The sequence below is a fragment of the Anabrus simplex genome, chromosome 9 (assembly GCF_040414725.1).
Source record: "Anabrus simplex isolate iqAnaSimp1 chromosome 9, ASM4041472v1, whole genome shotgun sequence".
NCBI classification, from domain to species: Eukaryota; Metazoa; Arthropoda; class Insecta; order Orthoptera; family Tettigoniidae; genus Anabrus; species Anabrus simplex.
Window position 1 is genome coordinate 79,810,473 of NC_090273.1, and position 13,105 is coordinate 79,823,577.

General features: G+C 38.2%; 1 protein-coding gene across 3 annotated transcripts in view; it reads left to right on the forward strand.

Annotated features, from left to right (window-relative positions):
- The window catches only part of Mad (Mothers against dpp), a 126,821-nt gene that overhangs the window by 97,572 nt on the left and 16,144 nt on the right, over positions 1-13,105 (forward strand). The gene's annotated exons all lie outside the window — the stretch shown is intronic.

The following is a 13,105-nucleotide window of genomic DNA, read 5'->3' on the forward strand; positions in this document are numbered from 1 at the left end:
TCAAAACAATCTTTGAAGATGTCCACCTTTTCAACACAATTTATTTTTCTTTACAAATAGAATCTTTACATTAACATTGATTCAGTTGTTGGAACATGTTTCGCCTTCATTTAGGGCATCATCAGCCAGTTTCTCGACTCAGAATCTTCAGATTCACAATTAAGTATTTATTTTCCACCTAGCCGATACAATGATTGCTTAAGGCAATTTTTAATGGTCAAAAGTGGTACATGTTTCGTATATTATCAACATCTTCAGCCACATAACACTGTTTAGATGAAAAATGTATAAGATTGACAAAGTAATGCTTTAGAGGAAGTGTCCTTAAAATTAACATAAGATTGACAAGATTAAAACAAACAAATAACTCAATACTTTGTCAATCTTATACATTTTTCATCTAAACAGTGTTATGTGGCTGAAGATGTTGATAATATACGAAACATGTACCACTTTTGACCATTAAAAATTGCCTTAAGCAATCATTGTATCGACTAGGTGGAAAATAAATACTTAATTGTGAATCTATTGAAGTGTGATACGGACCATGAAGCTGATTTTATGTAATCAGAATCTTCAATTACAACCAGAATTGTGATTATAATATTTTTTAAAAATATCTTGTCTAACATTTCATAAGAGTACCCATTTGACTGGAATAACTACTTGTGTGAAGAAGAATGCATTGAGACAATGTTAATCCTTAAATAAAAGTTCTGGGATACACAAACTAACTATGAATTTAACACTTTTGAATCACTTGGGTAGTTATTTAAATTGTCTATTAATATGATGGTTCTGCCTCGGACAGGTATTCTTGATGATACACTTTAATGTTTATGTTCAGAAACTTTTTATTAAGGTGTTCTAACTTCTCAGCTTCTGTTAACTCTCATTGAGAAAACATACGTAAAATGGATATGCCTACATATGTTGTCAGTTTGAAATTTGTAAATAGTTGACTAAATTGACCTATTTGATACTGCATTCTCTGTTTAAAAGGGCTATTTTGTAACGATTTTATTTAAATAACTTTAGAATCGTTGATTTTAACTGTCATGTTGTCGATCCTGTGTCATCTTCTGTAAATTCAGATTTATATGAGTAAAATGAGTACATAAAAAGGTTTTTATCAAGTTGTTTATAGATGTTTTGCTGTTGTTGGAGAGAGTCGAACAGAGGGCTACTCATTGTGTTCATATAAATGATGAATTCAGGATCTTCAGTATGAAGAACGGAGATGAATTGAATGTCTGTAACAATAAGAAAAAAGTATGTTTCACTATTGGGAATGAATGATGTTATATTAAAAGTGAATGTCGTTGGAATCTATCACTTACCCTCTTGTCTCTCTCGCGGCTTGCTTGTCTCGGTGACGTTACCAGATCGACTGGCTGTACTTGAGCTTGCTTGCCTTGTGTTGTATTTGTGTGCTGTCTGCGGGAGAGGGGAGGAAGGGGAGGGTCAGGCGGACGGTGTATTGGGTGTTCTAGAGGAAGGGGAGGGGCAGGCGGATGGTGTATTGGCTGATCTTGGAGGATTATTCATTGTGGGTGGGACTATTTTAAGAGAAGACTTATTGACGTTTATAAAAGTACTCTCCTTTATTTTCATTATCTTTAGTAATTGTGGAATTAAATCGTATAGAGGGGTTTTCGTGTCTATTGTGTCATTCAAATTAAGGTTTTTATTGAATTACTAATCAATAAAAATGTAGATATTTTCATATTCATTCATTAGTTTCTTTTCTTAAGTTTTTTAGTATTGATGAATCTTGTTCTATTGTTGTGTAAGTGTGTGTAAACTCATAGCTGAGAAATTTATTATGTTTATTAGCATTGAAATGTTCCAAATATCTTGTTGGAAAACTACGTCCAGCCTGTCCGATGTACAAGGCGAAACAATTAGAGCAAGTTAGCTTATGTATTTTTGAACCTGAAGATTGATCTTTATTCACATTAACACTGTTGTGGTTTACAAACAAACTTTGATTAGTGTTCTGTGTTTTTAATGCGATTTTTATATCTTGTTTATTGAATTGGTTTGATACCTGATATATATTAGAGTTAACCTGATATATATTAGAGTTATTACATGTAAATGTAGCATATGTAGACTTTTTGTTTTTAACTCTATAGTTAACAACACTCCACTCACGGTGAACATATCGAACGTACAGTTTTCAGAAGAAGAAACAAAATTACTAAATAAAGGACTAAAATTTAACTGGCCTGCTTTTCACAAAGAAAGGGATGATATAACTGTTACGGGGTTACCCTTGGAACAGCAGAGGTGAAAGAAGGTGTGGGCTGGAATGGGTCTAACCGAGAAATGAATTAAAATTTCATTAAAGGTTATATTTTCAAAACAGCCAAGCTTAACAGATTTGATATAGAATTTCCAACTTTAACCAATAACAACAAGTAAAAAGGTACCAGTAACAAAATTTAAGTCTAGGAATGACAAAATTTGGTGGTATAACAGAACTTTAGCCTTCAAGCCTTCACTTTACATTTCCTGAGCTCTCAGCTCCCAAACACATATTTACCAAAGGGCAGAAAACCCGTAATAACATGGAGCACTTGCTCCCACCTTCACATCTCAAGCCTCTCTGAGGCACTTTTACCACAAATAAAAGAGCTAACCCGCTCTCAATTTTCTGAACCTATCAAAGGCAACAACCAGCATTACTATCAACTGCCCTCAAGGCACATATACAAAGAAACAGGGGTATCTTGTACCCAACCTACTGGGCCTTCGTTGAAAAAGAATGGGATAAGTAAATGGCCCAAAATGCAAAGCAGAATGGAGGTGTGTAGTTGCACTCCTACATGAACACTTGTAAAACCTAAGGGGCACTAGGCCGATTAAACAGGGGCTATTCCCACACTAGGGAGGTGACTCGTATAAGAAAATTTTAATACATTAAGACTAGAAAATCGGTTATGAAAACGTAGTCACCTCAAATCAGAAATGAAGGGGAGCTCGAGAGGGTAAAGCAACCTCTATCCCCGATTTACAGTTAAAGTAATAAGAAAATTTTACATAAGCTGGCACTAAGTTACATTTTTAAACAGGTAGGTTACATTGAAAAGGTTTCGGACCTTCCCCGAGGGTTAAACTGCTGAGCTAGCAAGAAATAAAGATGTTAAATGGCCATTACCTTTGTTGAAGAGCTGCTGCCCGAAGGAAGAGGCGCTACCCTCCCCCTGCTATACTTCCATACACTAAGCTAGATGTTGTTGAAGTGGCAAAGAGCCGAGAAAATCAGCAGTTTTATGCCCTCGTGGAAGATTCAAGGCCTTTCATGAATAATTAAGACACACCCACAGGCGTTTATTGGCTGACTAAAATTTACACATCGAAATTGGAGAAGAAAGACATGATTGGCTGAAAATTAATGACAGAAATTATTGATTGGCTAACTTCAAAACTGGGGGAAAGAAAGATTTATATTGCCAACCCACAAATGAAAGAACAAACTTATGAATACGAAATGTCTTCAAATAAAGTTCTACCACTTCGCACCAGGGTGCATGGTCATAGTTTTATAGAGACATCTATCAGAGAATGTCCACACTTCTTGATAATTAGTAAACAAAAGCAGTTCGAAATTAACACAGTGACATCTTCTGAGAAACTGTTGAGATAATTCAGTTTTTAAAGTTCAGAGTTTCTGCTGTAGGGGAGTACTTTAAGGCGGAAAATTCAAAAGTGCGGCGTAGAGGTGTACTAACCGGTACAATAACAACATTACATGTAATAAATATCATTTTTGGTCCGTATTGATGATATTTGATTGAAATAATAACAGTAAGTTATTTATTTAACCACCTAATCAAATAACAATCTGTTGTTTTATTCATTGCACTTATTTTAGCAGCCTTCTGTGTTAATGTTGTTAATACTACCACTATTATATCTCATCACGTTGTATTTTTTAAACCATCATTGTTATCTTTAATGTTATTTTACTTCAAATCTCCTCAAGATTTTAAATTCATTTCATTATTACATGTTATTTAGACGCTTATTTTTAATTTAAGGTTAAGACTATGGCTGATGATGCCTTCAGGGAAGGCATAACATGTACCACTATTAGTTAACAAATTTATGTAAATCACCAAGACTAAATAAATAACTTCCTGTTATTATTTCAAACAATAACAACAATCGCTGAAGGACACAAGACATGAAATATGGAAAAAAACTCACCAATTTGGCTAATGAACTAAATACAAATTCTAAATTCACTGGCCACAAATTAAGCAAAGATCTACAGATTAAAATAAAACAGAATGATGTCATAGTCACTAAAAGTCGACAAAGGAGGAGCCACATTCATAATGAATAAGAAGGATTACATTGATAGAACAGAAACTTTTTTCTCAGATAAATCCTTTTTTACTATCCGAACATGAAACACAAAGTTAATTAATATGAATCTGATCATTCCTAAGGCAAGGGCTTTGTCTAAAATTCATAACGCTGAAATTCGTATAAAACCTATTATCAGTAGTAAGAATAGTCCAACATACAAGACATCAAGATACATACACAGTTTCTTTAAAAAACATTATAAACATAACAACCCTTCCCCATTAAGAAATTTTATAGAGTTTTGGGAACAATTACAAAAATGTAAAATACCGCCTAATCACGTCGTGTTCATTCAATATAACTAACATGTACTCAAATATCCCAACCAAAGAAACAGTTAACATTATTAAAGAAAATCTAACTAAGAATAGATATCTCAGTAATCTTGAGATAAATGACTTTATTTAAATACTTGCAAGATACCCGTGCTTCGTTACGGTTTTAAATTTTAAGTTATTATTCAAAGTTTTACATTTTGGAGAGTCCGCTGTCAGCTGAGCCTGTAAAATACGCCCTCAGTTCATACGTCAAACAATTTGGGGGAAATGATTATTTATTTTCTGATCTAACACTCATTTGAACCCTGTACGGAAAAAATTTGAATGTGAAATTTTGATTTTGTACGTCGAACAGTAATGGAAGAATTAATACTTTATTAAGGAGGGAATGTTTTTAAATATTTATTAACATCTAGGGTGTAGAAGACCACTCTTCATAACAAAATTAAGTTCGTACCTGAAACGGTTTAGGAAAAATGGATATTGTGTTTTTGAGTGTCAACCCCCACCTAAACCACTCAGGGGAGAAATATTTTTAAGTATACGATATTTTACACCTAGGACATGAAAGAAGACCCTTCTCATATAATTACATCCCCCTGTGGGTGGGGGGGTAGAATAACACCCACGGTATTCCCTGCCTGTCATAAGAGGCTACCAAAAGGGGGCTCTGAACTTTGGAGCATGGGTTGGCGACCACGGGACACTTAGCTGAGTCCTGGGATTGCTTCCACTTACTTGTGCCAGGCTCCTCACTTTCATCTATCCTATCCGACCTCTCTTGGTCAACTCTTGTTCTTTTCCGACCCCGACGCTATTAGGTTTGCGAGGGCTAGGAAGTCTTTGATTTTCATGCCCTTCGTGGCCCTTGTCTTCCTGTGGCCGATATCTTCATTTTTCGAAGTGTCGGATCCCTTCCATTTTTTCCCTCTGATTAGTGTTATATATAGGATGATTGCCTAGTTGTACTTCATCTTAAAACAACAATAATCACCACCACCACCATTCATATAATTACAACTTTGTACGTCAAACTGTTTTGGAGGGATGAATAATTTTGTTTACAGAGCTAACCTCATTTAACACTTCAGGGGGTGGAGCGTTAAAAATGTTTCCTATTTCACACCTATGATTTAAAATATATACCGCCATTTGGAATGTTGTCTTCATACATTAGCCGTTTCGGAGGAAGGAATGAATACATTTGTTTTCGATCTTAACCTCCAATTAACTCCCCAAGCGGTTAAATTTGTTCGGATCTTAACCTCCAGTTAACTCTCCGAGCGGTTAAATTTGTTTCAAACTTTCTGTTATTTAACACCTGGGATATCATTTGAAATTTTAACTTCATAGTTCAAGTGGTTTCATATAAATGCATATTTTTGTCATCATTCCTCACCCCCCCCCCCCCCCGTCAAAAACTCCTTGTTTTAAGTCCACTTCTTATTTGTATCCTCATAAAAAGAAACCAACTCCTTTTACACCCCCTTAAGTTGATTCCCCCCTCTCTCCCCTGCCACAAAATAAGTGTGCCTTTACTTTTAAAGGAGATTCCAAATACCATTTTTAGCATCTGTAACATCCTTCGCTTTCGAGATATAAGTATCCTCAAACAAAGAATTCAACTCATTCTTCAATTCAGTTATCTCCCTCCCCTTCATTGAATTTTCAGGAAACAAAAGATTACGTGTTTATTTTTAAAGGAGAATCCAAATACAAATTTTCATGTCTGTAACATCTTCAGTTTTTGAGATATAAGTATCCTCATAAAAGGAATTCAACACCTTTTTCAGTCCTTTTTACTACCCCCTTAAGTGAACTTTCCGAAAACAAAAAATACTTGTTTTTTAATTTTTAAAGAAGATTCCAAATACAAATGTTCATGTCTGTAACATCTTCAGCTCTTGAGATATAACTATCCTCATAAAAGAATTCAACCCCTTATTCAGTCCTTTTTACAACGCCGTTAAGTGAATTTTCCGAAAACAAAAAAAAAACATGTTTCTTTATTTTTAAAGGAGATTGCACTTACGAACTTTCACGCCTGTAATATCTTCAGTTTTGGAGATAACAGTATCCTAATAAAAATAATTCAACCCCCTTTCTCAGTCATTTTACACACCCCCCGTTCTGTAGTCCCTAATTGTTTTTTCCAAAAACAAAATTATACCTGTTACTTTATTTTTAAAAGAGATTAAATACCAATGTTCACATCTGTAATATGTTAAGATTTTGAGATATACTGTAGATATACTCATGTTAAAAATTCACCCTCTGTAACACTTCCCTTAAGTGGATGTTCAGAAAATAAATTATGCGTGTTCGTATACTTTTTTACAGGAGATTCCAAGTAACAGTTTTTACGTCTGTAACATCTTATATTTTTCAGATATATATTGTGGATATACTCACTTTGAAATTCACCCCCTTGTTACTCCTGTTTTCCCCCTTGTCACTCCTGTTTACCCCCTCTTAAGTAGATGTTCCAAAAACAAACAAAAAATATGCAAGTTTCATTATTGTTAAAGGAGATTCCAGATGCCAATTTCATTATTATAACATCTTCAGTTTTTGAGATTTAAGTATCCTCATAAAAGGTATTCAACCTCTTTTTCACCTTGTGTTCATCCCCCGTCAGGGAATTTTCCGGAAAGAAAAAATAAGTGTTTCCTTATTTTTAAAGAAGATTACAAATACCAATTTTCACGCCTTTAAACTTTTAAGTTTTTGAGATATTGATACACCCATTTTTAAAATCCACCCCCTTTTCACCCCCTTAGCAATGGAATATCCAAATATCCTCTCTTAGTGAGCACCTACATTGCAATATAAATGTATCTTCAAAATTTCATTTCTTTATGTCTAGTAGTTTTGGCTCGGCAATGATGAGTCAGTCAGTCAGTCAGGACACGTTATTTTATATATATAGATTAAATTTTGTGCTAGACAATAATTTTTTCACATTTAATGGGAAATTTTATCAACAGAGGGATTATCCATGGGGGATCTGATTTCAGGCAGTTTAGCAGATATTTATATGGATCATCTAGAACACACTAGCCTCCGTGGCTCAGACGGCAGCGCGTCGGCCTCTCACCGCTGGATACCGTGGTTCAAATCCCGGTCACTCCATGTGAGATTTATGCTGGACAAAGCGGAGGCGGGACAGGTTTTTCTCCGGGTACTCCGGTTTTCCCTGTCATCTTTCATTCTAGCAACACTCTCCATTCTCATTTCATAACATCTATCATTCATTAATAAATCACTTTGGGAGTGGCGACCCCATCGTACTAACAGCCTATATCTGCTTCATTCATTACATCCCTGACCCGGTCAATGACTGGAAAACAGGTTGTAGGTTTTCATTTTCATCTAGAACACACTAAAATATTATCTAAGATACAAGGCCTAAACTTATGGTACGATATGTGGACGACACATTTACCATAATAGATCAAGAACTTAACAGTAGTGTCAATATTTTAGAATACCTGAACAGCTTAGATCAAAACATAAGGTTTACTAGAGAAGATGAGGTCAATAAATCTATAAACTTTTTAGATATCACTACTACACGTAAGAACAACAAATTCGAATACCAAACCTACTTTTTCCCCCTCTTCATCATCCCCACTACAATCATTGTACAGTTCCAGTTTCCCAGGTACTGTTAATGAGCCTCTTCCACTTCTTCCTGTCCATCCTCTGGTAACGAGATCAACCTTGGTCATGTTCATCCATCGGGTTTTAGGTCTTCTTGCAGGTCTTTTCCCCTGCAGCTCTTTTTCCAAATTTATTTTGGCTGTTCTTGTAGGCTCCATCCTCATCACATGCCCATACCACCGTAGTCTGGATGTGCCGACGGAAGTGCCAACTGTAGTGTTCAGGACGACAATGACCAGCGTGAAATTTATGGAGTTCAAGACAATGATAGGTCAAACATTAAAAGTACGTCTAAATTTCAATTTTCAGGTAAACGGAAATTTCAGCACGTTTAGCGAAGTGTGTAAAGAAAATTAATGCTAATATGTTACAGCATTGAATGCATTGTTCATGGCATCTTATCATATTGCAAAAAATAACAGTCCCTACACTGATTTTGAAGGTCTGGTTACATTGTTAACCCGGCAGTTGGGTCCGCACGTAGATATAAGTAATTTAAGAGTTGTTAACATGAAACTAACAGCGAAAATACATTTTCAACATGCAATGACTAATTTAACATTATGTTTAATAATTCTAAAAGTATATACAACAATCACAAATGTTGAATTGTTATAGAACAATGTTAAAGTAATACATATTGTCCAAGGAAGAACCATCATATTAATAGACAATAAGCAAAGCAAAGTCATCTATGTACAGGCCATGAAGGCCCTTGGAGGGGTGGAAGGTAAGGGCTTCCACTATCCGTAACCTCGGCACTTGATGGGGTAAAGTGATTAGCTCTACGCCCAGCCGCCTTTGCCCCCAGGAATTACCGTGGTACTCATTTTTTGGTGTAGGCTGAGTGAACCTCAGGGCCATATGCACCTCCGGAAGTGGAAATCTCATTTCTTAAATTTTAAGACTTCCTGACAGGAATGCAAACCCATGTCCTTCCAGGCGAACCGAGCACGCCTTTACCGCCTCGGTCAGGCAGGCCCTAATAGACAATAAGACTGAATTTAAATACACTGACTGACAGAGCAAATGCAACACCAAGAAGGAGTGGTCAGAACTTTATGCCAATTGCAGGGTAGACTGACGTCACTGAGGTATGCTCATGACGTGAAATGCGCCGCTGTGCTGCGCATGTAGCGAACGATAAATGGGACACGGCGTTGGCGAATGGCCCACTTCGTACCGTGATTTCTCAGCCGACAGTCATTGTAGAACGTGTTGTCGTGTGCCACAGGACACGTGTATAGCTAAGAATGCCAGACCGCCGTCAACGGAGGCATTTCCAGCAGACAGACGACTTTACGAGGAGTATGGTGATCGGGCTGAGAAGGGCAGGTTGGTCGCTTCGTCAAATCGCAGCCGATACCCATAGGGATGTGTCCACGGTGCAGCGCCTGTGGCGAAGGTGGTTGGCGCAGGGACATGTGGCACGTGCGAGGGGTCCAGGCGCAGCCCGAGTGACGTCAGCACGTGAGGATCGGCGCATCCGCCGCCAAGCAGTGGCAGCCCCGCACGCCACGTCAACCGCCATTCTTCAGCATGTGCAAGACACCCTGGCTGTTCCAATATCGACCAGAACAATTTCCTGTCGATTGGTTGAAGGAGGCCTGCACTCCCGGCGTCCGCTCAGAAGACTACCATTGACTCCACAGCATAGACGTGCACGCCTGGCATGGTGCCGGGCTAGAGCGACTTGGATGAGGGAATGGCGGAACGTCGTGTTCTCCGATGAGTCGCGCTTCTGTTCTGTTAGTGATAGTCACCGCAGACGAGTGTGGCGTCGGCGTGGAGAAAGGTCAAATCCGGCAGTAACTGTGGAGCGCCCTACCGCTAGACAACGCGGCATCATGGTTTGGGGCGCTATTGCATATGATTCCACGTCACCTCTAGTGCGTATTCAAGGCACGTTAAATGCCCACCGCTACGTGCAGCATGTGCTGCGGCCGGTGGCACTCCCGTACCTTCAGGGGCTGCCCAATGCTCTGTTTCAGCAGGATAATGCCCGCCCACACACTGCTTGCATCTCCCAACAGGTTCTACGAGGTGTACAGATGCTTCCGTGGCCTGCGTACTCTCCGGATCTCTCACCAATCGAACACGTGTGGGATCTCATTGGACGCCGTTTGCAAACTCTGCCCCAGCCTCGTACGGACGACCAACTGTGGCAAATGGTTGACAGAGAATGGAGAACCATCCCTCAGGACACCATCCGCACTCTTATTGACTCTGTACCTCGACGTGTTTCTGCGTGCATCGCCGCTCGCGGTGGTCCTACATCCTACTGAGTCGATGCCGTGCGCATTGTGTAACCTGCATATCGGTTTGAAATAAACATCAATTATTCGTCCGTGCCGTCTCTGTTTTTTCCCCAACTTTCATCCCTTTCGAACCACTCCTTCTTGGTGTTGCATTTGCTCTGTCAGTCAGTGTAACTACCCAAGTGATTCAACAGTGTTTAATTCATAGTTATTTTGTGTATCCCAGAACTTTTATTTAAGGATTAACATTGTCTCAATGCTTCCTTCTTAACACAGGTAGTTATTCTAGTCAAATGGGTACTCTTATGTATTGTTAGACAAGAAATTTTTAAAAAATACTGTAATCAGAATTCTGGTTGTAATTGAAGATTTTGAGCCGAGAAACTGGCTTATGATGCCCTAAATTAGGGCGAAACATGTCCCAACAGCCAAATCGATCTTAGTGTAAAAATTCTATTTGTAAACAAAAATAAATTGTATTGAAAAGGTGGACACCATCTAAGCCTGGGTATGTCCAAAATCATTAGATATTTTGTACCGGGCAAGTTGGCCATGTGGTCAGGGGTGCGCAGCTGTCGGCTTGCATCCGGGAGATGGTGGGTTCGAACCCCACTGTCGGCAGCCCTGAAGATGGTTTTCAGTGGTTTCCCACTTTCACACCAGGCAAATGTTGGGGCTGTACCTTAATGAAGGCCACAGCCACTTCCTTCCCACTCCAAGCCCTTGCCTATCCCATCATCGCCATAAGATCTATCCGTCATAATCTATTTGTTTTATTCCCCTATTGATTTTAATATTCACAAATATGAAGTTTTGAAGCTTCCACATAATCAGTACTTTTTTTATCTATTATTATTGTAAAGGACCGGTTTCGACCCGTGTGAAGGTCATCCTCAACTGGTTAACATAACATATAATTAAAACATCACTAAATACAATGAAGAATGTCACATAGTATAAATAGAAGCATTTTCTATTTACAGTTTCTTCTTCCTGACTTAAACAGTTGTCAAGTTAAATGATATGAGAATTAAGACTTAAATTCTACTATTCTGTACATGGATGATATATGTATAAAATACAATGTTCTTGGATTTAAAATGTTCACTGTTCTACACTAAAACTTATAACTGAGTTGATAAATCATTTTTGAGGCACAGGTAAGTTCATACGACGTATTTCTGTTTTGTACTTACGATACTATATTATATCATATGGTCAGTCGTGTTTGTCTACTAATGTCATAACTATGATGTTAACACTTATGTTGAAGTATTATCAAGTTCATTGTCTGTATTATTTTAGATGATATAAAACTCTGTCGATCTACATTTGAATGAAACTTTATCTATCAGGTACACTGTTGTTTGGCTTAGAGCTGTTGCATGGCATACTTGCAGTCCATATTAAGGATTGTAATTGTGCTAGGAAACATTGTATAAAAATGCTTAATAGTATTTGTGTAAAATTGTAAGTAGCTCGTTAATCTTGCGATGTGCTTCCCTCAGTCTTTATGTTATCTATTTTAATTAAAATATCGTGACGTGTTGTTTGATTTTGTGACATCGTACGTTATATGATTAGTGTGAAGGCTCCTTCTCCACTTTTATGTTGTTGGACATGTTAAGTATTGCCGCTGTTGACATTTTGATGTGTGCTACTCCGGAGCACGTTGTGCACTGTTTCGTGTGCGTCTGGCACACCTATCTGTGTCGGTCCGATGTAAAGTAACTAGCAAAAAAAAAAAAGTTTGCTGTACGTGAGTTTTACTGATAGCCCTTTCCAAAAGTTGGCAGGTATGCGTATGACAGGACCATCATTCATAATAAAGATATATCCAGTAAACGAGCATCTGTCACCGATTGACCCTCCATAATCTGCACCCACGTAGCCCGCAACTGATCCCAAAGTCCAAAATGTCCTTTAAATAGTGCAAAATTCTCTTTACCGAGCAAATGGCCATGCGGTTAGGAGCGCACAGCTCTGAGCTACATTTGGGAGATAGTGGGTTTGAACCTCACTCTCGGCAGCCCTGAAGATGGTTTTCCGTGGTTTCCCATTTTCACATCAAATGCTGGGGCTGTACCTTAAGGCCACGTCTGCTTCCTTCCCACTCCTTGCCCTTTCCTATCCCATCGTCGCCATAAGACGTATCTGTGTCAGTGCGACATAATGCCCATTGTAAAAAGAAAAATTCTCTTTGCTGCTATCTTGTAAGACTTTCCAAAGCAGTCGTCATAATGGCTGAGGAAACTAACTGTATGGGCTTTGTCAGGTCTTTTAGATATTGAAAGATACAGTAAAGATCCAATGAGTTTGCAGTAGTTTGGCTCGTTACCAACTTAACTGGTTCATACACCGGCCTTGGTGAGCTTTGTTCTAGCGATGGTAGGTCTGGACATGTTGAAACGATGCAGGATGTCCTGTATGTACATCCTCTAATTCAACATAATCTTGGCATCATCTACGTAGAAGTCTCTCCCCAGATAACGCTTCTCTTCGCCGATTATTTTATTCAAAAGACTC